Source organism: Leucopleurus acutus, assembly GCF_964270905.1.
Source record: "Leucopleurus acutus genome assembly, chromosome: 19".
In the NCBI taxonomy this organism is placed as follows: domain Eukaryota; kingdom Metazoa; phylum Chordata; class Mammalia; order Artiodactyla; family Delphinidae; genus Leucopleurus; species Leucopleurus acutus.
The window spans coordinates 32709680-32734892 of NC_139161.1; the positions used below are offsets into that span (position 1 = coordinate 32709680).

General features: G+C 38.3%; 1 protein-coding gene across 3 annotated transcripts in view; it reads right to left on the reverse strand.

Moving 5' to 3' along the window:
• Positions 1-25213, reverse strand: part of PCTP (phosphatidylcholine transfer protein) — a 165001-nt gene that overhangs the window by 50683 nt on the left and 89105 nt on the right. For 2 of the 3 annotated variants that reach the window (XM_082861502.1, XM_082861498.1), the window contains one exon: positions 20354-22464. The exons of the other annotated variant lie outside the window; for it this stretch is intronic. The gene's annotated coding sequence lies outside the window, so the exon portion shown is untranslated. Of the gene's footprint in view, positions 1-20353; positions 22465-25213 lie in introns of those variants that run through there. 3 annotated transcript variants of the gene reach the window in all.

Sequence of the window (25213 nt, forward strand, 5' to 3'; positions counted from 1 at the left end):
TATTAGAGAAATGCAAATCATATCAATATATATTCTTTTTCAGGTTCTTCTCCCTTATACGTTATATATATATATGACTGAATCTCTGTGCTGTGCACCTGAAACTTAAACGATATTGTAAATTATCTACATTTCAATAGTTTTTGTAAAATCTACATCTTTATTTTTTTTTAGATTTTTTTAAAGGTTATTTTTTACACCTTTTTTGGAGTATAATTGCTTTACAATGGTGTGTTAGTCTCTGCTTTATAAGAAAGTGAATCAGCTATACATATACATATATCCCCATATCTCTTCCCTCTTACATCTCCCTCCCACCAGCCCTATCCCACCACTCTAAGTGGTCACAAAGCACTGAGCTGACCTCCTTGTGTTATGTGGCTGCTTCCAAACTAGCTATCTATTTTATATCTGTTCGTGTATATATGTCCATGCCACTCTCTCACTTTGTGCCAACTTACCCTTCCCCCTCCCCATGTCCTCAAGTCCATTATCTATGTCTGCATCTTTATTCCTGCACTGCCCCAGGTTCTTCAGAAACTTATTATTTTATTTTTTTTTGGATTCCATATATATATATATATATATATATATATGTGTGTGTGTGTGTGTGTGTGTTAGCATATGGTATTTGTTTTTCTCTTTCTGACTTACTTCACTCTGTATGACAGACTCTAGGTCCATTCACCTCACTACAAATAACTCAATTTCGTTTTTTTTATGGCTAATATTCCATTGTATATATGTGCCATATCTCCTTTATACATTCACCTGTCGATGGAAACTTAGGCTGCTTCCATATCCTGGCTATTGTAAATACAGCTGCAATGAACATTGTGGTACCTGACTATATTTGAATTATGGTTTTCTCAGGGTATATGTCCAGTAGTGAGATTGTTGGGTCGTATGGTAGTTCTATTTGTAGTTTTTTAAGGAAACTCCATACTGTTCTCCATAGCTGTATCAATTTACATTCCCACCAAGAGTGCAAGAGGGTTCCTTTTTCCCCACACCCTCTCCAGCATTTATTGTTTGTAGATTTTTTGATGATGGCCATTCTGACTAGTGTGATGTGATACCTCATTGAAGTTTTGACTTGCATTTCTCTAATGATTAGTGATGTTGAGCATCCTTTCATGTGTTTGTTGGCAATCTGTATATCTTCTCTGGAGAAATGTCTTTTTAGGTCTTCTGCCCATTTTTGGATCGGGTTGTTTGTTTTTCTGATATTAAGCTGCATGAGCTGCTTGTAAATTTTGGAGATTAATCCTTTGTCAGTTACTTCATTTGCAAATATTTTCTCCAATTCTGAGGATGGTCTTTTGGTCTTGTTTATGGTTTCCTTTGCCATGCAAAAGCTTTTAAGTTTCATTAGGTCCCATTTGTTTATTTTTGTTTTTATTTCCCTTTCTCTAGGAGGTGGGTCAAAAAGGATCTTGCTGTGATTTATGTCATACAGTGTTCTGCCTATGTTTTCCTCTAAGAGTTTAATAGTGTCTGGCCTTACATTTAGGTCTTTAATCCATTTTGAGTTTATTTTTTTGTATGGTGTTAGGGAGTATTCTAGTTTCATTTTTTTTACATGTAGCTGTCCAGTTTTCCCAGAACCACTTATTGAAGAGGCTGTCTTTTCTCCATTGTATATTCTTGCCTCTTTTATCAAAAATAAGGTGACCAGAGGTGTGTGGGTTTATCTCTGGGCTTTCTATCCTGTTCTATTGATCTATATTTCTGTTTTTGTGCCAGTACCATACTGTCTTGATTACTGTAGTTTTATAATATAGTCTGAAGTCCAGGAGCCTGATTCGTCCAGCTCCATTTTTCTTTCTCAAGATTGCCTTGGCTATTCGGGGTCTTCTGTGTTTCCATACAAATTGTGAAATTTTTTGTTCTAGTTCTGTGAAAAATGCCATTGGTAGTTTGATAGGGATGGCATTGAATCTTTAGATAGCTTTGGGTAGTATAGTCATTTGAACAATGTTGATTCTTCCAATCCAAGAACATGGTATATATCTACATCTGTTAATTTCTTTCATCAGTGTCTTATAGTTTAATGCAAACAGGTTTTTTGTCTCCTTAGGTAGGTTTATTCCTAGGTATTTTATTCTTTTTGTTGCAATGGTAAATGGGAGTGTTCCCTTAATTTCTCTTTTAGATATTCATTATTAGTGAATACAAATGAAAGAGATTTCTGTGCATTAATTTTATATCCTGCTACTTTATCAAACTCATTGATTACCTCTAGTAGTTTTCTGGTAGCTTCTTTAGGATTCCCTATGTATAGTATCATGTCATCTGAAAACAGTGAAAGCTTTACTTCTTCTTTTCCAAGTTGGATTCCTTTTCTTTCCTTTTCTTCTTGCTGTGGCTAAAACTTCCAAAACTATGTAGAATAACAGTGGTGAGAGTGGGCAATCTTGTCTTCCTCCTCATCTTAGTGGAAATGGTTTCAGTTTTTCACCATTGAGGATGATGTTGGCTCTGGGTTTGTCATATATGGTCTTTATTATGTTGAGGTAAGTTCCCTCTATGCCTACTTTCTGGAGGGCTTTTATTATAAATGGGTGTTGAATTTTTCTGCACCTATTGAAATGATCATATGTTTTTTCTCCTTCAATTTGTTAATATGGCATATCACATTGATTGATTTCCATATGTTGAAGAATCCTTGCATTCCTGGGATAAACCCCACTTGATCATGGTGTATGATCCTTTTAATGTGCTGTTGGATTCTGTTTGCTAGTATTTTGTTGAGGATTTTTGCATCTATGTTCATCAGTGATATTGGTCTGTAGTTTTGTTTCTTTGTGACAACTTTGCCTGGTTTTGGTATCGGGATGATGGTTGCCTCGTAGAATGAGTTTGGGAGTGTTCCTCCCCCCGATATATTTTGGAAAGTTTGAGAAGAATAGGTGTTAGCTCTTCTCTAAATGTTTGATAGAATTCGCATGTGAAGCCTTCTGGTACTGGGCTTTTGTTTGTTGGAATATTATTAATCACAGTCTCAATTTCAGTTATTGTGATTGGTCTGTTTATATTTTCTATTTCTTCCTCATTCAGGCTTGGTAGGTTGTGCTTTTCTAAGAATTTGTCCATTTCTTCCAGGTTGTCCATTTTATTGACATATAGCTGCTTGCAGTGATCCCTCATGATCCTTTGTATTTCTGCAGTGTCAGTTGTTACTTATCCCTTTCCGATTCAAATTCTATTGATCTGAGTCTTCTCCCTTTTTTGCTTGATTAGTCTGGCTAGTGGTTTATCAATTTTGTTTATCTTCTCACAGAATTAGCTTTTAGTTTTATTGATCTTTGCTATTGTTTCCTTCATTTCTTTTTCATTTATTTCTGATCTTATCTTTATGTTTTCTTTCCTTCTGCTAACTTTGGGGATCTCTTGTTGTTCTTCTTCTAATTGCTTTAGGAGTAAGGTTAGGTTGTTTATTTGAGATGGTTCTTGTTTCTTAATGTAGGATTGTATTGCTATAAACTTCCATCTTAGAACTGCTTTTGCTGCATCCCATCGGTTTTGGGTTATCATATTTTCATTGTCATTTGTTTCTAGGTAATTTTTGATTTCCTCTTTGATTTCTTCAGTGATCTCTTGGTTTTAGTGGTGTATTGTTTAGCCTCCATGTGTTTGTATTTTTTACAGATTTTTTCCTGTAATTGACATCTAGTCTCATAGTGCTGTGCTTTGAAATAGATACTTGATATGATTTCAATTTTCTTAAATTTACCAAGGCTTGATTTGTGACCTAAGATATGATCTATCCTCGAGAATGTCCCATGAGCACTTGAGAAGAAAGTGTATTCTGTTGCTTTTGGATGGAATGTCCTATAAAGATCAATAAAGTCCATCTTGTTTATTGTGTCATTTAAAGCTTGTGTTTCCTTATTAATTTTCATTTTGGATGATCCGTCCATTGGTGAAAGTGGGGTGTTAATGTCCCCTACTATTATTGAGTTGCTGTTGATTTCCCCTTTTAAGGCTGTTAGCATTTGCCTTATGTATTGAGGTGCTCCTATATTGGGTACATAAATATTTACAATTGTTATATCTTCTTCTTGGATTGATCCCTTCATCATTATCTAGGGTCTTTCTTTGTCTCTGGTAATAGTCTTTATTTTAAAGTCTATTTTGTCTGATATGAGAATTGCTACTCCAGCTTTCTTCTGATTTCCATTTGCATGGAATATCTTTTTCCATCCCCTCACTTTCAGTCTGTTTGTGTCCCTAGGTTTGAAGTGGGTCTCTTTTAGACAGCATATATACGGTTCTTGTTTTTGTATCCCTTCAGCCAGTGTATGTCTTTCGGTTGGAGCATTTAATCCATTTACAATTAAGGTAGTTGTCAATATGTATGTTCATATTGCCATTTTCTTAATTGTTTGTGTTTGTTATTGTAGGTCTTTTCCTTCTCTTATGTTTCCTGCATAGAGAATTTCCTTTAGCATTTGTTGTAAAGCTGGTTTGGTGGTGCTTAATTCTCTTAGCTTTGGCTTGACTGTAAAGGCTTGAATTTCTCTGTCAAATCTGAATGAGATCCTTGCTGGGTAGAGTAATCTTGGTTGTACGTTTTTCCCTTTCATCACTGTAAATATGTCCTGCCACTCCCTTCTGGCTAGCAGAGTTTCTGCTGAAAGATCAGCTTTTAACCTAATGGAGTTTCTCTTGTATGTTATTTTTCCCTTGCTGCTTTTAATATTTTTTCTTTGTATTTAATTTTTGATAGTTTGATTAATATATGTCCTGGCGGGGCTTCCCTGGTGGCACAGTGGTTGAGAGTCCGCCTGCTGATGCAGGGGACATGGGTTCGTGCCCCGGTCCTGGAAGATCCCACATGCCGTGGAGCAGCTGGGCCCGTGAGCCATGGCCACTGAGCCTGCGCATCCGGAGCCTGTGCTATGCAACAGGAGAGGCCACAACAGTGAGGGGCCCGCATACCAAAAAAAAAAAAAAAAAAAAAAATAGTCCTGGCATGTTTCTCTTTGGATTTATCCTGTACAGGAATCTCTGTGCTTCCTGGACTTGGTATTTTCTTTCTCATATTAGGGAAGTTTTCAACTATAATGTCTTCAAATATTTTCTCAGTCCCTTTCTTTTTCTCTTCCTCTTCTGGGACCCCTATAATTCGAATGTTGGTATGTTTAATGTGGTCCCAGAGGTCTCTGAGACTGTCCTCACATCTTTTCATTCTTTTTTCTTTATTCTGCTCTGTGGTAGTTATTTGCACTGTTTTATCTTCTAGGTCGCTTATCTGTTCTTCTGCCTCAGTTATTCTGTTATTGATTCCTTCTAGAAAATTTTTAATTTCATTTATTGTGTTGTTCATCATTGTTTGTTTCCCTTTAGTTCTTCTAGGTCCTTGTTAAACATTTCTTATATTTTCACCATTCTCCATTTCTCTATTCTCTTTCCAAGATTTTGGATCACTTTTACTATCATTACTCTGAATTCTTTTTCAGGTAGACTGCCTATTTCCTCTTCATTTGTTTGGTCTGGTGGGTTTTTACCTTGCTCCTTCAACTGTGCTGTGTGTTTCTCTATCTTCTCATTTTGCTTAACTTACTGTGTTTTGGGTCTCCTTTTCACAGGCTTCAGGTTCATAGTTCGCATTGTTTTTGGTGTCTGCCCCCAGTGGCTCTGGTTGGTTCAGTGGGTTGTGTAGGCTTCCTGGTGGAGGGGACTAGTGCCTGTATTGTGGAGGATGAGGCTGGATCTTGTCTTTCTGGTGGGCAGGACCACATCTGCTGCTCTGTTTGGGGGTTTCTGTGACCTTATTATGATTTTAGGCAGACTCTGTGCTAATGGATGGGGTTGTTCCTTTCTTGCTAGTTGTTTGGCATAGGGTGTCCAGCACTCTAGCTTGCTGTTTGTTGAGTGGAGCTGGGTCTTAGCATTGAGATGGAGATCTCTGTGAGAGCTTTTGCCATTTGATATTACATGGAGCTGGGAGGTCTCTGGTGGACCAATGTCCTGAAGTCAGCTCTCCCACCTCAGAGGCACAGGCGTGACACCCAGCCAGAGCATCAAGACCCTTTCAGCCATATGGAGTAAACTCCAAGTCTACAGTTGCTCCCAAAGTCCACTGCCTCAATTTTGGGATGATTCATTTTCTATTCAGTTATTCCACAGATGCAGGGTACATCAAGTTGATTGTGGAGAGTTAATCCTCTGCTGCAAGGCTGCTGGGAGAAATTTCCCTTTCTCTTCTTTGTTCACACAGCTCCTGGGGTTCAGCTTTGGATTGACCCCGCCTCTGCATGTAGGTCACCTGAGGGCATCTCTTCCTGCCCAGACAGGATGGGGTTAAAGGAGCAGCTGATTAGGGGGCTCTGGTTCACTCAGGCCAGGGCGAGGGAGGGGTGCCGAATGTGGGTGAGCCTGTGGCAGGTGAGGCCGGAGTGATGTTGCAACAGCGTGAGGCATGCCATGTGTTCTCCCAGGGAAGTTGTCCCTGGATCACAGGACCCTGGCTCCCGTGAGGGGAGGTGTGGATAGTGACCTGTGCTTGCACACAGACTTCTTGGTGGCTGCCACCACAGCCTTAGCGTTTCATGTCTGTCTCTGGTGTCCATGCTGATAGCCGCAGCTCACACCCATCTCTGGAGCTCGTTTAGGTGGTACTCTGAATCGCTTCTCTTCATACACCCCAAAACTATGGTCTCTTGCCTCTTAGGCAGTTCCAGACTTTTTCTTGGACTCCCTCCCAGGTAGCTGTGGTGCACTAGCCCCCTTCGGGCTGTGTTCACGCAGCCATCCCCAGTAGTCTCCCTGGGATCTGACCTCCGAAGCCAGAGCCTCAGCTCCCAGCCCCCGCCCACCCCACCAGGTGAGCAGATAAGCCTCTCAGGCTGGTGAGTCCTGGTCAGCACCAATCTTCTATGCGGGAATCTCTCCACTTTGCCCTCTACACCCTTGTTGCTGCTCTCTCCTCTGTGGCTCCAAAACTTCTCCCCCAACACCCAATCTCCACCAGTGAAGGGGTTTCCTAGTGCGTGGAAATCTTTCCTCCTCCACAGCTCCCTCCCAGAGGTGCAGGTCCTGTCCCTATTCTTTTGTCTCTGTTTTTCTTTTTTCTTTTGCCCTACCTGGGTATGTGGGGAGTTTCTTGCCTTTTGGGAAGTCTGAGGTCTTCTGCCAGCATTCAGTAGGTGTTCTGTAGGAGTTGTTCCGCATGTAGATGTATTTCTGATGTATTTGTGGGGAGGAAGGTGATCTCCACATCTTACTCCTCCACCATCTTGAAAGTCTGTCCCAAGTTTACATCTTATAAATCAAGGTCTGAATTTCCTATGGGTCTGCACTTTTGCCTGTTTTTATTATTGTTTTTTAAGCATTGCATTTTATATCCTTACATACCTAGTAAATTTCTTGAAAGGCATCTTGTCAGAAAAAATATAGTTTAATATGAGTTTCTAGATGATATTCTTTTCCTACAGAGAGGATAAAATTTTACCTCTATCAGGCAACTATAGTAGAGGCAGGTCATGGTACAATTATGGATTGATCTCTTTTAGAACTGGCCTTTGTGAAGGATGAACTAACTCCAGATTTTGTTTACTACTTGTAGATAGCTCTTCAAGTGTCCTCAAAGAGTCAGGATGGGGTGAGGCATGCAGGGTACAGGATTTAACAAGTGAGTTCATCCTAAAACTTTGTACCATACACACCTAATTTTCTTCACTCTAGTCCTGGTCCTGGTACCATCTGAAAATCTGTGGTATTAACGACACATCTGTTCCTTGGGAGGTTCTGAATTCTATATTTTGCTTCACAGCCTCCATAAGACTGCCTGAACTCTGCTTAGCTCCTCAGCTTCTTTGCTTTGACTTATAAGCTAGCAAAAACCTCAAGAAAAAATGTAAAGCCTTAATATCAAGCTCATCTATTTGCACTTATCCCTGGATTTTTTTAGCCCCTAAATCACCACTTTCTCTGTAGGTTTCCCATGTTTTCAACAAGATTGTAAAAAATTTAATCTACCTTTTCCCATTATTCTCTGCAGGACAGTTGGTCTGAAACAAGCTAGTCCTTCAGGGTCAAAAATAAAAATCCCTTTTGTTTCTCCATGAAAGGTTGAGAGACAATTACATATTTTTCTCAAGTTATAAATACTATTTGTGGATGTTTTAAATAATCCACATGGATCTTCCTTGTCTTCTGTCCATTATCTAAATGTTGGTGTTCATCAGGATTTCTTATTGAGAGATAATATCCATGTAGTGCATGCAATGCTGCTCATATTCTGAAGAATCCCAAGATTCTAGAAATAGAATTATATATCTATTCCAGAACATTCATCTGGGCTTCAACCCCAGACTTCAAACACTTTACTGAGCACCTCTCTCTGGATATCCTCTGTGCACCTAGAAATTATTATGCCCAATAATGAAGTCATCACCTTCCTTTTCACCTCCTTACCACTCTCAACTTACTTTCCTGCTTGTATTTCCTTTCTAATTAATGATGGCTGCTTTTCCCAGGATCCTGTCTTAAACTACAAACTTTATAAAGTTATCCTCTATTCTTTTATCTTAAAACTCACATGATTCATGAAGTCCTCTATATGCAGGAGTATATATATATATATATATATATATATATATATATATATATATAATGTTTATTAGCATGTTTAATGTATTTAGTATATATATAGTATAAAATATTTAAATATGCTCCTGTCATCTCCCACTTACACACTGAGATTGCCATAAATTAGGATTTAGGATTTCTCACCTAGACTTTCCCAACATCCTGCTAATTCAGGAATGGCAAATGGTTAGGTTATGCCTGCTGCCACTTTCTCTTCTTTTCCTTCTTACACTAATGACAAACATTACTTCTTTATTACTGGAGACTTTCCTGCTGAGTCCAGATGCAGTTCTGAAGTCCTTCTCAAAGCAGCATTCCATAGAGACACTAGTAGACTTGAGAAGCAAATGAAATCCCATTTGTCCTCTCCTCTCTATCCTTCTCCACCAGATGGTATGTAGATAGTATAGATTATGCCACCAGAGATATACCACTGTAGGAAATCTGATTATGTCACTTCCATGTTTAAAAATCTATGAGTCTTATCTTGCTTAAAGAACAAGTAACAGCTCACTGGTTGAGTGTGTAAGGCCTTTTATAATCCAATTCTAATAGAAAAGTTCAGACTTGTCATTACTGACACAAGTCCTCTAATCGCTCATGGCAACACATCCCATTTATGCAATCTGAAGGTCTTTTATGTTTCTTTTGTTCATGCCATTACTTCCTCCTAAAATTCCCTTCCCCATTCACCACAAGCCTGTTTAACTCCTACAGACTCTTAATCTTTCCTAAACTTCTCCGAGCAGAATTAGTTGATCCTTCCTCTGGATCTCCAGAACACATTTTTAACCTTTAGTAGAGAATATAGCATTTTTCATGATTATGTTTTTGATTATTGACACATATGGCTAGAATATTATTCCAAGTAACAACTGTGTCCTATTCAATGCAAAATGCCTAGCAGGTTCTTAGTTAAGATATATTAAAATAATACATTCAGCGGGCAACCCTCTTTCCCCTTTGTGAACAGTGACAACAATGTTTGCTTATTTCTCTTTGCTCATTTACTCAACAAGTACGTTTTTGAATATCTACTATGTGTTAGTCATAAGCAACATCCATGACAGAAATCTGCAGTTTCAGCCAAAGCATCACATTGCATCTAAAGCAACAGAAACCAAGTGAGAAAAACTTTAAGTAGGTTTTGTGCAAACATTTCAATTTGTCGTGCTCCCTTCTATGGATAAAGGAACTATAAAGGTAGTATTTAGAACTCAGAGAGTATGGCACAATTCTTGGCTCACTTTGATAAATATTGATCTTGTGTAAATTACTCAGGAGAGGCAGTTGATGGTTCTGAGCAGCACACACACACACATAACCTCCACTCCCTTTTATGCAAAGACATAAATCATTTATGAATAGAGCCCCACATGCTCTATGAATAAGTCCCTTGGATTCAAAGATGACTGATACTCAAGGATTTTTCTCATTTGAGTGCAGACATAAATTTAAGCAAGCAGTTAGACTACATGAAATTACAACGCCCGTTTGTTCACTGTAAGGTGAGAGATGCATAATACGTTTCCAAGGGTAAACATCGCATCCTTCCAAGTAAACACCATTAAATGCAACTGCACGTTGTGCCTTTAATAAAACTGAAGGCAAGGGAGTAGCTCTTTGGAAACATCACATGCCATGATCATTCAATTTTAAGTTTCAGTTGCTGGTGGAAAGTGGAGTGTTAGTGTGTGTATGTTTGTGGAATTGTGCAGAATTCTTTTTCTTTGACTACAGTTGAATCAAGCTTTTGGTTTCATCTGGAAATTGTGAATAGCACAATGAGGGGTCTGTGTGTGGTGAGGAGTCATTAAGAAAATAGTTGGCTGGTGGGAAGCAGCAGCATAGCACAGGGAGATCAGCTCAGTGCTTTGCAATGACCTAGAGGGATGGGATAGGGAGGACAGAAGGGAGGCTCAAGAGGGAGGGGATATAGGGACACGTGTATGCATATGGCTGATTCGCTTTGTTGTGCAACAGAAACTAACACGGTATTGTGAAGCAATTATACTCCAATAAAGATTAAAAAAAAAAAACCAAAAGGCAGCAAACTTTGGTTCTCAGGGAGTCTAGTGGTAAGATTACTAATGAGAATGTTTAATCTCTAGGGAGTTCATCACTGAAAGGACAGGGGGAGGATAAAAAGAGACTGACAAATAGCTTGTGGTCACTTGGAAGGAGCTGGAATTTGTCATTCGAGCTCACACAAAGGGTCAAAATGCTGAAACTTCTTGGGAGAAATAAAGCATTGTGATTTAGGCTTCTCGGTACATTTGTTTATGTGACATTCCCCACCTTGAATGTTTTTTGTATTCCCACTTCCAACTTTTTGCATTCTGTGTATTTTTGTCAGTTTTGTTCACAATTTAAAAGGCTTATAACCCATGACACAAGAAATCCTAGTTTTAGGAATTGATGGACAGAAAATCTTTAATGAAAGCTAGGGAATATATATATACACTAGAGAATTATTGCAGAAATATTTGTAGAAGAGAAAACAAGAAGCCACTTAAATGCCTACAACAGGAGATTGGTTCAACAAATTACAGATCATTCCTACAAAGAAATGAAATGCAGCAGTTAAAAGTACAGCAGGTAAGTATAAATATACCAGATGGAAGTTTGTCCAAGTGGTATTGAAGTTAAAAAGAAAGAGGCTGCAGAACAGTACTTATAGTGTGATTCCTTTTAAAACAAATAAAACAAAACCACCATATCATGTCTATATACACAGGTATGGTTTATGATGGTTATATTTTAGGAATGTAATTAAAGCAACAGTAAGGTGAACTTTGACTTTTGCATTAAATATGTCTGTATTAGTTGAATTTATTATAACACATAAGGGTTATGTTTTCATAATTGAAAATAATTATTTTAAAAAAGCTGATTCATCTTTCAGATTCAAGCTCAAATGTCACCTTATCTAGGAGTGAATTCTCCCATTTATGAAATGAAGTAAAATTCTGTAACACTTGCTTCATATTGTTGCAACGTTATGTAGGGCTATCAGAAGACTAGAGTTTAAATCCATTTCTGCCACTTTCTACCTGTAGAGTCATCTTGGGAAGTTATATAACTTCTAAGCCTAAATTTTCCTTTCTGTAAAAAGAGAAAAACACTAACTCCACAGATTCCTTGGCAATTGTAAAGAAGAGGCACAAATATACCGGTTATTTGTGTGCTTATCTTGTGTATCCTATAACATTTCAATCCCCATGAGAGCAGGGACTCCTACATTCATTAATTCATTCAGTAGATACAGGAGCAACTACTATATGTCAGGCACTGTACTAAGTTTTAGGGCTACAACAATAAACAAGAAAGATGGCATATTCTTCCATATGAATCTTACAGGTAAGTGAAGAGAACACACAATAATCAGACAATTGCCAAACAGTGTAGTAAGCGTTATAATAGGAGAATCAGGAGACTCCTGTAGGAAGTGATATTTTCAGCTGAGACTCAGAGGAAGAATAAGCTTTAGCAGACAAAAAAGGTAGAGAGGATTTGAAGAGTGTGTGAAGTACAGGGAAATTATTGAATGACAGTGTAGAGCATTGAGCATATTAAATACGTTCAGCATGGCTGGAACTTAAAGGGTGAGGAGTGACGGGTGAAATATGAGGTTTTGCACTTCCCTGACATGCTTCCTCATCCTTCCTGAGTGTTGCTGATTCTCCCCAATAATTAGTGGAAGATTACAATATTATAGGGTAGAATTTCAATGTCTTCCAAGCAACTGGACGCAGCAGCCACTGGGGGATTAAAGCGTCTGAAAGTCTGAAAGCCAGCATCATCTTAACACTTATGTAGAGACCCAGCAGCATCCAGGATACATGAATCCACTCAAACTTCTTCAGTCAGGACAGAAGGGGTGTTCTAAGCCAGGTAATCTGGGATATGGAAGTGAAAGAGATGAAGAGAAGAATTTTTGTTTGTTTGGAGTGGGGGACACGTCAGGAATGATAGATATATCAACTCAGCCATATCCTTGGTGCAATTACAGGCAAAGAGTCAGAGAAAGGGGCATAAGCATCCAAATCCCAGTTGCTTAAAAAAATCAAGAAGCTTCTGACCATACAGAAAGCTTTGGCATTAAGATTAATACTTGGAATAATTTTTTTTTAAAGTCTACTGCATTTGAGTAGCATAATACAACATCTAAGAATCATAGCATTTTAGTGCTCAAATACACTTTTTAAGGCACCTGGCTATCTCTCTCATTTCTTAGAGGATGAACCCTGATGCCCAAGGATAATGAACTCTAGTCATTTATCCATAGAGGCTTCCATGAATTATCTCTAACAAGTGCCTACTGGCTGTTCCCAGTCCTGTACACTGGGAATAGAAAGATAGAAGAGTGCTTTCCTCTGGCTGCATCATGCTTACCATCTAGTAGTAAATGATGTAAGATATTTTGAGATATGACATGATACAGAGGAAATATCATGAGTAAAACCTGGAGGAAGGGATTCAGGGAGATGTTACTGGAGCATTGAACTTGCTCTGAAGAAGTGCAAGGCTTCTGCAGTTTCGTAAAGAAAAGATAACACTGTAGACAGAGGAATTAGGACATACAGACAATAGCATAAACATGCTAAATCAAGACAACCATTGGCAATAAAGCAATTTCAGACCCCTTGGTCTGGATATGAATGGCATTTCCTTAACATCAATCCCATACCTGAACAAAAAGAAATTTGAGGGTGATGGATGAATTCACTTCTTCTGACACCATTATTTGCTAGACAAAAACATCTAATAATATGTTATGGATGTGAGTTTCTAAGAATTTTATTCTTCAAAAGTTAAAGAAAGAAAAAAAGATGAATGGGTATTAATCACTTAATTCAGATTTTTAAGGAAGGAAATAATGGTTATGTGCAAGGTGGCTAAGTGAAAAAGTAGTGGAAGAGGGGCAGATGCATTTTAAATATACTAACTGATTATGTACCTAATTTTATTTACTTTTCACAACAACTTAGGGTGTGAATATTATTATCCCATTTAAGGGATGAGGAAAATCGAGGCTCAGAGACATTAAGTGACTTGTCAGGAGGCACAGAGCCAGCAGGTGCTGGGCTCCGAATTTGAGTCCTAGTCCACCTTCACTGTGCGTGTTCTTTCTATTACGTTACTGTTTCTCCCAGGAACCCTGTGCAATCAAGGCTGTGATATCTGGAAGTTCATAAAAGCAAGTAAAGCTATCTATAGCTATATTTCTATAAAAGAAATACAGATTGTGAAGGATAGGCAAAATTTATCCCAAACTTTATTATCAAATATACAGAAAAGTAGAAAGAAATGTACAGTGAACATCCATCTATCCACCACCTAGATTCTACAGTTAACATTGCACTGTTTTTCCTTTGTCAAGATTGGTACTTCAAAAAGAAATAAACTTCTGAGTATATAAAAACTAGCAATTATAATATTAAGTCTACAAACAATTATACAACTGTGAATATTATACCATAAGTTCCATGAAGTCAAGAACCACGTTTGTTTCTGTGTAGCCAATGCCCAGTGTGACTCCCGGCACAGAGTTGGCCCTTGATAAATCTTTATTGAATGAATGGATGACACAATCCCAGTGAGTAAAAATGGGATTCAGCTAAAGAAGATAATATAGTATGCTCTCTGAAAAGTTAATAAGAGAGGAAAACATGTTCCATAGATGGAAGGAAACAATTCTCCTGGGATCAATATATCAGAGGATAGTCAATCTAGTAAAGATAAGAATAAACTGAAGCTACTCTTTCTGAATAGCCTGACACACTTCAAGAGGGTGTGGAGAACTTAAAATGAACATGGTAAAACTCAGTACAGACTAATGTGAAGTCTTTCATATTAGTTAGTGATCAATTACACAAGTAGAGGAGGGGCAGCTGTTGCTTGGCAGAGTTTATGTATTTAAACTGTGGAAGAGGAATGGAAAGGAAATGGATCATGAGGAGCCAGTAGTATAAATATGTGGTTAAAAAGATAAACCAGACTTACCAGTACAGAAAAAATATATACATTACAAGAAGTAATAGTCCCATTGTACTCTGAGTATTCCTCTCACACTGGGATACACCTAGTGCTATTGAATGAATCTTACGTGTCTACTGGAATAGAGAAAGGAGTTTATGGTGATTAAAAAGTCAGAAAATTATTGGAGATTTGAATTGTTAGAGGAACATGATATTTTTAGACTAAGGAGGAGAGAATAAGGGAGAATGTGATAATGATCTCCAAATATTTGAAGGGCTGAAAGAAAGGAAGTAGAGATACTGGTTTCAAATGACAGCTAAGCTGACTACATATACATATACATATGTATACATACTAATATAAATAAGTCATATTTCATATTTTAAATATGTAAAATATATGAACCTAAACACATACATAAGAATTAAAGCATAAGGATTTCCACATAAGAATTGTTATACTTTGTGGCCCAGAAACAGACAGCAAACAGATGAGATAAACTTGAGAGAAAGCTAGAGGTCAGGACTCCTGTGGAAGAACTCAGTTGTAAAGATGGGAAACAGTACAGATGATCCACGCTCAGAGGCTGTCTATCTCTGGCATCTCTCATGAGAGTAGGAAAGTAGTCGGGCCAATTAACCACCGTAGACCACACACACACATACACCAGGGGTAGAGGAATCTGCCTTGAGATCAGAAGAGTGACTGTGGGAGCTTCAGGCAGATACACAAGGCAGTTCCTAGGTCAGGTGATGCAGGAGACGGTCCCTGGAGGCCTGGCTAATGGCACCATGGGCCCGCCCGCTCCCACTGGAAACTGGGGGACAGTGAACCTCAGCAGTAGCTCTCACACCTCCACTAAGGAAGCATAAAGTTGAATTGGAATCTCAACAGCAAAGGTGAACACCAAATGAGGAAACATCAAACATGCAAGAAAAGTCTACAGTGTAAAAAAGACAATAAATTCAACAAGCAGAACTTACACCCAAAGAAATAGAGTTAATGGAATGATTAGAACTGGGTTGGTGGAAACAGAATAGTTATGTTATTTATTAATTCTGAAAGCAAAGCTAAGGCCAATAGAGTAAAGTACCAGGAAGTTAGACTTCAGCAGAGTGTGAAATAAGAACTTTTCAAATAATTATGATCACCCTACGCTGGACTTCAGTCAAGCATGTACAAGCTCTGGCCTTGAAAAAATATTGACATTTTAATTAAATACTCAGTTAAAGGTATAGAAAGGTGCATTATCAAAACAGAGTAATTGAATAACAATAACAAGAAAAAAAATAATTAGCCGAGACTAAATTAATTGACCCAGATACCAGGGAACAGGGATAAATAACCTATGTCACTAGACCTGGTATAAAGTAGCCCTACAATAAGTATTTTTCAAATAAACCTGAGCATTACCAGTGCAAATATACAATCATTTTTTTCCAGCAGCAAAATGACATACATGGTGTTCCGTGAATATTCACTCTAGTAGGGAAGCCAGCTAATAAATAAATATATAATATAAATGTAAGTGGTGAAAATTTCCAGAATGATAAATTCAGATGGGTAAGGGGAGAGAGGATAATGTGTGATCAGTTTTGTGGGATTGGTTGGTTTTGAAGGTGAGTTAGGAGACATCTGAGCAGAGACCTGAGTGAAGTGAGGTAGAGGATTAGTCAACTATCACTCCTATACCAAATGTACCAACACTTATTATCTCTGGGTTTCAGTGTGTCTGGGCCCTAGGTGTGGCTGAGTTGGTCCCGGTGTCTGGCTCAGCGTCTCTCATGAGGCTGCAGTCAAGGTGGCCTCTGGGACTGCAGTCCTCGCAAAGCCAGAGAGGACAGGGAAGGATCCTCTGCAGTCTTACTGAAGAGGTTGTTGGCAGGACTCAGTTCCTCCCAACCTGTTGGATGGAGGGTCTCAGCTCGTAACTGGCTACTGGTCAAGTGACCACCCTCTGTTCTTTGTCACATCAGTCTCTGCAGAGAGCAGCTCACAAATGGCAACTCGCTTCATCAGAGCAAGTGAGAAGAGCCACAGAGAGAGAGTAAGAAGGACATCAGAGTCCTTCATAACCTAATCTCTGGATGACATCCCATTGCTTTTGCTCTTCTTTACAGCAGGGCTATTCTTGTCTGTTCTTTAGAAGCAAGTCACTAGGTCCAGCTCACACACAAGGGAGGGGATCACACAGACATGAATCCCAGGAGGTGGGTCCCTGGGAGTCCAGTCAGAAAGCTGCCCACCACAGGAGGCCGCTGTCCACAGATCTGGGGGAAAAGCACTGCAGATGTTGAGAACCGCAAATGCAAAGACCAGGGCTTGTTTGAGGGACAGAGAAAAGGCTGGAGAGGAATAAGAAGAGGAGGAGGTGGAGCTTATAAAGTAGGCAGGGGTCAGATCCTAGATCATATGGCACTTTTCAGGTCTCAGAAGTTTGGATTTGATGAGTGTGAAGAAAATTTCTTGGAGGGATTTGAGTCAAGGAGGTTGAATTAACCTTTCACTTATGAGATCACAGTGACAGCAAATGGTACATGCATTCTACTTGTTTATTTGTTTGTTATGATTTACTCTTAATGACCTTTCTAAAGGGAAGCTGCCAATTCCATACCTATATTCCCTATATTAAAAAATTATGTTATTGGGCTTCCCTGGTGGCGCAGTGGTTGAGAGTTCGCCGCCGATGCAGGGGACACGGGTTCGTGCCCTGGTCCAGGAAGATCCCACATGCCGCGGAGCAGCTGGGACCATGAGCCATGGCCGCTGAGCCTGCGCGTCCGGAGCCTGTGCTCCGTAACGGGAGAGGCCACAACAGTGAGAGGCCCACATACCGCAAAAAAAAAAAAAAAGTTATTTTATTGGTTCTTAACACCCTGAATCTGACAAGCCAGTGATCTATATGGAGATGATTTGAAATCAGATTTTTTAGGATTTGATCTCCCCTATGTTTTTAGGGAAGAAGAATTAGTTGACTTATTATTAATAATTATTAGTATTTCATTGCTGTTCTTTGTAATCAGTTGAGCTTGTCCCACATCAACCTCAGGCAAAGTCAGGAAAACAAGAGGCTGGGATGAGAAGCAACATGGTGAACGTGTGATCCTGACTGTTCATGGGGAGCCATGGGGGAGGGTCTCCTAGTGCCCATGGATAATCAGGGAGTGCAGGGTCTAATTCCTCCCAGGTAATAAACACACTTAATTGTTAATTCCCTCTCCCTAGTTATCCGGGTCAGTTAATCCCAGCACAGAGCTGCCAGCTGAGCTCTTCCCTGGCCAAACTGCTCTGCTTTGAAATTCTCCCGCAGGCTACCTCACCCAGTGATGTCAGAGGGGGTGAGTACCCGCCAGCACTCCCCTCTCATGAGATGCTGTGTGTGCTGTCTTTGTTCAGGAAACATCTGGTTGATCTGCTAGTCCTCCAGTGGGTTGCTGGGTGTTTCATAAGTTAGTGGAACAGAATAGGATGGGAAGACATGGAGCTTCAGCGATTATTCAACCCCGCCAGCAAGTTACAAACTAAAATGAGATGTGAGGAAACGGACTCCCTGGCAGGCCCTCTCCAGGGACCTGGCACCTTGGCTTCACAGTCACATTTCCTCACTTGTGATAGAAAAATGAACGCTGTTTACAAGAGCTTGAAGTGGCTGGAAGGGGACAGGAGCCAAGCAGTGTAGTGGAAGGAGAGCTCCTACTTGGACACTTTCAGCAATCCAGCAATTATTCAACACCATCCTGAAATAAGGCTCCTAATGAAGAGTATTATTGACTGTCCCTGGGAAAATGAAACTCCACATTCATTGGTAAACAGAATCCACGACCACTTAGAAACAGACCCAGCCCTTCCTAAGCTGTCTGACATAGAACAAAAGTTTCTGTGTGCCTTTCACTGAGCTCTAAGTACCCTTTTCGTCCTGCTTGGTTTCCATTGACTTTTTTCTCAGTTTATGAACCACTAGAGAGGAATCAGGTGAAATAGATAAGAGAAAATGGGTTTGGGGTGCTACCCTCACCCCCACCAACCTCCATATCTGTCCCTGGGGGAATCAGGTTTTCTTAACTTCCAGGTTCTTGGCCTGCAAATGAAAAGCACTTCTCTTCTTATCCTGTTTGCCCCCTGCCTCTCTCCCCTCCAGCAGCTACATCAATAATACCTTCCTACTGTGTGGACTTCTAGACAGTCTGTATAAGTCCTCCAAAGGTGTTCAAACAGAATGGAGAAGCAAAAAACATTTTTTTTAATTTTTAATCAGTAAGATTAAGCAAAAATATAACTGAAAGACAAAACAATTCTAGTTGTTAAAAATTCTAAAAATTCATTTGTCCAAAAGCTCACTCTTTTGTTAAGAAATAGGTGGAACACAAGATAAAGCATAAATTTTTATATCCATCTTTTTGGCATAGGTTCAAATTGAGATCCTGGAGCTTTAGGATTGCTGCTCCACCACTGATTCATTCATTCCTTTAGCAGAGAGTTTGAATATTGTGTGTTCACTATATTGAGTGTATAGCTGGGAAAAGACAAAGTTCCATGTCCTCTGGGAGTCTTTGTATGTATAGAAGTGTGAGGATGAATCAATCTAATGTGTGTGAAGTGCTCAGACTGTACCTGGCGTTTAGAAAGTGGTCAATAAATCTTTGCTATTATTAGCTATTACCTCCCTTGTGCTTTGACTCAAGCTATTCCGTTTACCTCCCCAAGTTTCAAAGGAAATCCTCCACCCGTTTCGTCAAATTTCTGTCCAAATTCAACATTTAGCACAAGGAATTGGCTCACACGATTATGTAGCCTGAGAAGTCCCAAAAAGATTTTGGAAACTATTTTTTTTTTTTTTTTTTTTGCGGTATGCTTGCCTCTCACTGTTGTGGCCTCCCCCGTTGCGGAGCACAGGCTCTGGACACGCAGGCTCAGTGGCCATGGCTCACGGGCCCAGCCACTCTGTGGCATGTGGGATCTTCCCGGACCGGGGCACGAACCTGTGTCCCCTGCATCGGCAGGCAGACTCTCAACCACTGAGCCACCAGGGAAGCCCTGGAAACTATTTTTAAGTAGACATAGCACTGAACATAACCGTTGTTGAAAACTTTATATACTTTTATCTTATTTACATCTATGTAATTTCCTTCTTCATAACAATTATGTTTAGATCACTCATGAAAATTTCAAGAGCTATTAAACAGCTAACCATCAGCTTGTTATCTTTCTTGCTGACTGTAATAAAAAAAAATTCTGTAATAGGAGTAACATGAACTTATTTGACTTTTAGCAAACACAGGATAAAAGTATTTAATGTTGAAAACTCTAAAGATATGCCTGTTTTAATTAAACTGACTAAACTAAAACTAGCTTTTCTTTTTTTGATAAGTGGGCACAAACCTTTACTGTGAATCTTGTTTTTCTTTTAGTGCTAGAGCACAATGCAGCACACCATGGCTTACACAAAGTCACACTCCTTTACATGTGTTTTCCAAAATAATCCTCCATTGAAAGGAGAATCGTAGGAATGCAGAAAACCTTGGAGTTGTCTTTGACCCAACCCTCATGAGACCTTAGATGCAACGGTTGCATTGAATGACATAGGATATCAGAGACTGGTGGTAGAGCTGCTTGTCAAAAATGAAGACATTTTATTTTAAATTTTTAGTTTGAAGGTGTCGACTGAAAAACAATGCACAATGTGAGAGTTGTGAGTTAAGTTTTCTTTGGGGCAAAATGAGGACTATAGCCCAGGAGAAGCCTCTCAGATATCTCTGAGGAACTGCATGTGAAGGGGGATACATGCAATCAAGTACACATTTCTGGCAGAGGGTTGCTGCCAGTCACAAGAAGGTTGCTGCTAGTCATGAGGAGCAGATGTCTCCGTTAATGATTTTAGTGATTTTCTAGATATTTTCTAGATATAGGAAGAAGCAAGAAATCAGGTTCATAAAATCTTCTCCGGAAAATATCTAACTATCTGAAGACCTGTTCTGCCAGATCCTTCCAGAGCACGGAGTACCTCATTCCTGATCTCCACCATGAACTCTTTTCAGGGTGTGTCAAAAGTCAGTGACTGCATTGGCTAGTGATATCATACTTGTAGTGACAGATGGCAAGTGACCATTTTTAGTTGGCAGTGCCCTCTCATGGTCATAAATTCGACCATGGTTTGGGAGGCATTTCATCATCATTTTGTCCCAGGCAAAGATCTCACTGATAGGCCACTCAGTGTGCTATTACTGGACTAGGCCCTATTAACTATAGCCAAAAGTCTCTGGACCACTGATTTACTGGTCTGTTATGGTCCAGGAAATTATTCCCTCTTGATGCTTCTTTCCATATCTAAAGTTTCACTATTCCCATCATTGATCTTGTATAGAACTATATATCTGGTCAACAGCCTTAAGTCACCTTCTTATTATTTTATCAGAGGCTCAGTCACATATTTGGTAAGGAAAGAAACAACAATCTTATAAAATAGGTAGAATACAAGTAATATAGCTAGTAGTATTTGTAAGGTTATAAGTAAGAATTTAAGCCAAGAACTTCCATTAGGTTCCACACAGTATACCCCTAGGTCATCTGACTTAATCTGTTCTGTACCAATCCTTACCTTTAAAGGAAATGATATACTGGCATTGTTCATAAGGCACCCAGACACATTTCCTTGTATTATTTAGCCTGGCTACCCTTAGTATGGTTGAATTGTTCCCAACATAAGGGGGGTCTTTTATATTTATGGCAATGGTCAGAGCAACTATGATTGATTGGCCAAGTGAGGGAGTCCCATCCAGTAATATCAATAGTGGCCCAAACAGAACTATAACTTCTTTCTTCTAGAATATTTTCCTAAGGGCCATCCAATTAGAGCCTTGGAGTGGAGAAATCCACCAAGGTAACCAGAAGTACTGGATATAGGTAATTGACCATAAACTCAACAATTCAATTAATTTTAACTCTGCTTAAGATTGTGAAATACATTTAGTTCATAAGCAAGTGTAAGCAATTATCAAAGTAACTGGTATACAGGCCGGGTTTGGCATCTTGGATCAGCTGTCTACTTTAGATGTCTTCTTCTTACCATCGTGGTCTGGTAGTTTCTCCTCTGTTTGAGCATTGTTTTAAGGTGATTTTGAGGTCAGCAGTGCTCTGTATAGGCCAGTCCATTTCAGGGGCCCTTTTTAAGTGGAAATATTAATCCAAGAGTCAATTCCCTTCAGGTTCACTGTGCATGAGCTAGTGAAGAGGACCTGATAAGGGTCCTACCATCTAGGTTGGAGACAGTCTTTAAATGATGTCTTCTCCAGTATGCATAATCCCCTGGTTGCAGGTCATGGGGCATATGATCTTCATCCAAAGATGGATTAATGAGAAAAACTTCAGTAACAAACTAGAGTGTCCTTTTAATGATTCAGCTAAAATTTACAAGAATATAATAAAAAGGAGATATTTGGGAAGTGGCTCTTAGTAAATATAGACCTCAATTAACAAAACTTGAATTTACTCTCCATAGAAACATGATCTTTTTCTCTCTAAAATTACCCTCATTTCTACCAAATATAGCCAAATTAAGACTAATTTGTTTGCTAAATAATTCTGGCTTCAAAAATCTTGGCCTGATGATTTACAGAAGTGTAGTTACTCATACAGGCTCATTTGAAATTGGCTTTGCTGGAACCTATTATTTGGCACCTCGGATTGAATTTTTAAAAGGCCTCTCAAGGCCAGGAAAGCCATGGCAAAGGCTTGTCAATGATTTCATCTGAGTTATCTACATATTTGGGTGAATTCCTCCCTTTTCAAGGTCCCCAAAATACTTTGAGATTTCTGCACCTGCTAGGAGATGGCTTTCCTAATTTACCTGATTTTTTAAGGTGCTGGCAACCGAAGAGTTTCCAGTCTCTGGAGGAATCAAGTAAAGAGAAAAGATAAATGTTTCAATTCTGCTTACAAACATATAATTTACCAAGTTGCTGTAACTCGTAATTAGCTTGAAGGGAAGGGTTTCCTTATATCTGGAAAACACAGATTAAAAGCTAGTAATATTTTAGACAGAAACCATAAAAATTATAAACATATTCACCAGTTCACACAGTCCTATATAACTAATCCTTTTCATTAACAGTTTTATGACGCCATCAGGTTTACCATTAGAATTCTTAATTTCTTACCCAGTTCAGCAGTATGATCTAAAAGTTTTCAGAAACCTGTGCTTGTCAAAATGTCCTTGCTAAGGAGCGTCTCGAAGAGGAAGCATTTTTGCAAAACATCAGAGTAAAACAATAACTGTCTATGAATGATGAAAGACCACAGAAGGCATGGTTAAAGACCTGCTTATAGAGACTTCCCTGTTGGCGCAGTGGTTAAGACTCTGTGCTCCCAATGCAGGGGGCCTGGGTTCAATCCCTGGCCAGGGAACTAGATCCCACATGCATGCCGCACCTAAGGCTTCACATGCCACGTATAAGGAGCCCATGTGCCACAACTAAGGAGCCAGCAAGCCGCAACTAAAGGAGCCCTTGAGCTGCAACTAAAGGAGCCTGCCTGCCACAACTAAGACCTGGTGCAACCAAAAAGAAAAAAAAAAGACCTGCTTACAATGCAATTGACAAAGAAACTTGATTACTGCTGTGACATACGATATTTTAAAATAATGACTAAAATTATGACTGATAACATTTTACAAGGACATACCCAATTTTTAGAAATTCCATATAATTTCTAGAATATTAATTATTAATAAATTAATAACATTGACTCATACAGTATAACCTAAGAAGATTTATTACTCATTTGACAATGCTTCCCATGTAATTTAACATACCAAATAAATCTAATTAGTTTATAGCTCTCTTTGGGATGTTTCAAGGGTCCTTTGAAGCATCCCAAAGTTGGCTAGAGGTCAAAGGAACTACATTAAAATTTGATTTGGGAAATTTGTTATCAAAAATATCAAAAAGTTTCAAAACACGTGGTCAAATAGGATCATAGGGCACTGTGAATCAATAGTTATTCACTTAACCAAAGTGATAACAAAAGATTTCAAAGGCAAAAACAGAAAGTTATAACAGATTACTCATTAAAGGTAAAATAAACTTTACAATCTGTTATCAAAAGCAGATCAATATGTTACGAAAACTGACCTCTTAAAAGAGAAAAAAAAAAAACAAATTCTGGTTTTGCACCAGCTTACTTTTTAAAATTTACTCAGTTAAATTTATTCTAAACTTAGCCAATCCTGACCAGGCACAAAACTCTTTTCTCAGGGTTCCTTTTCCATAAACTTGCCATAACTTTCTGTATCCATATTAGTATTCATATTAGTTTGTTCTTTTTTTCCATCCAGAAACAACTATCTCTAAGACAAAATTACTTTCTTTTCCCTTAACAAAATGCAATTCCATTCCTCATACCTTCTTTTACTGAAAACACACATCCTACTTTGCTACTGTATACTGAAATTTTTCCCGTATTATTTCGAGTAGCTTTAATTACATGTTTAAATTCAAATACTCAACTCTTAAAAACCTTAATTTCTAGTGAAAACTAAGAAGTAAACAATTATGAACTTTTACATTAGCATTCTGTAGATTGGCAAACATAAATAACAGTAATAATTTCTAAAAATGTGCTTTCTTATAGAAAATATCTCAGTGTGGAACCAAACATATTTATTGATAGTCCTAAATCCCTTTAGTTTCTTTGTAAAAGGAAGCCAATATTCAGTAATTAATGTTTCAGTATCTTATTTTATTTGGGAATGACCTAACTATTCAATAAACTTTCATCTTTTAACTTAATTTAGCACAAATCTAAACTTCAAGTTACCAGAATCTGGAGAGATTTTTTAAATTTTTTATTGAAATGTAGCTGATTTATAATGTGCTAGTTTCAGGTGTACAGCAAAGTGATTCAGTTATATATGTCTATATATAATACGTACAGATATGTATATGTATATATATAAAATATACACACACATATATATACATATTTTATATATATATATATATATGTATATATATATATATGTTCTTTTTTTACCTTCTCTTCCATTATAGGTTATTACAAGGTATTCAGTATAGTTCCCTGTGCTATATAGTAGGTCCTTGTGGTCAGAGAGATTATTTTTAAGTAGATATTCCTAAAATATAATTATTCCTAAGGAGTTCACTCAAAAGCTCTTATCTCATTCACACTTAACTTACTTATAGAAACATAAAAATGTCATCATACTGAGTTATTTTTCTTGCTGAAATATTTGCAACAGATAAATAAGATCTTATTTGACTTCTATTAAATCTGTTTATACTAAAAGTATTAGTATACCAAATATTATCCTAGATCTCTTGAATGTGGAAAAACTTATGGATTAGTCTATATTTCTGACAGTATACTTGATTTATGTAATGCTTGTTCATCTTTAAGCCAATTAACTAGAGCCTTTAAAAAATAATTTTGGAAATACCATTCAGAGGTACAAAAAAAATTACTATCTATAGCAAACATATACAGATACACAAAAACATAAAGAGGCAAACAGAGATCTTCTAGCTTTCATTTAAAAATTTTAGCCATGAAACAGATATGATAATATGAAACTCACTAGTTTATAAAAGAACAGTTGGGTCCATTGTGTTTCTGGCAGATG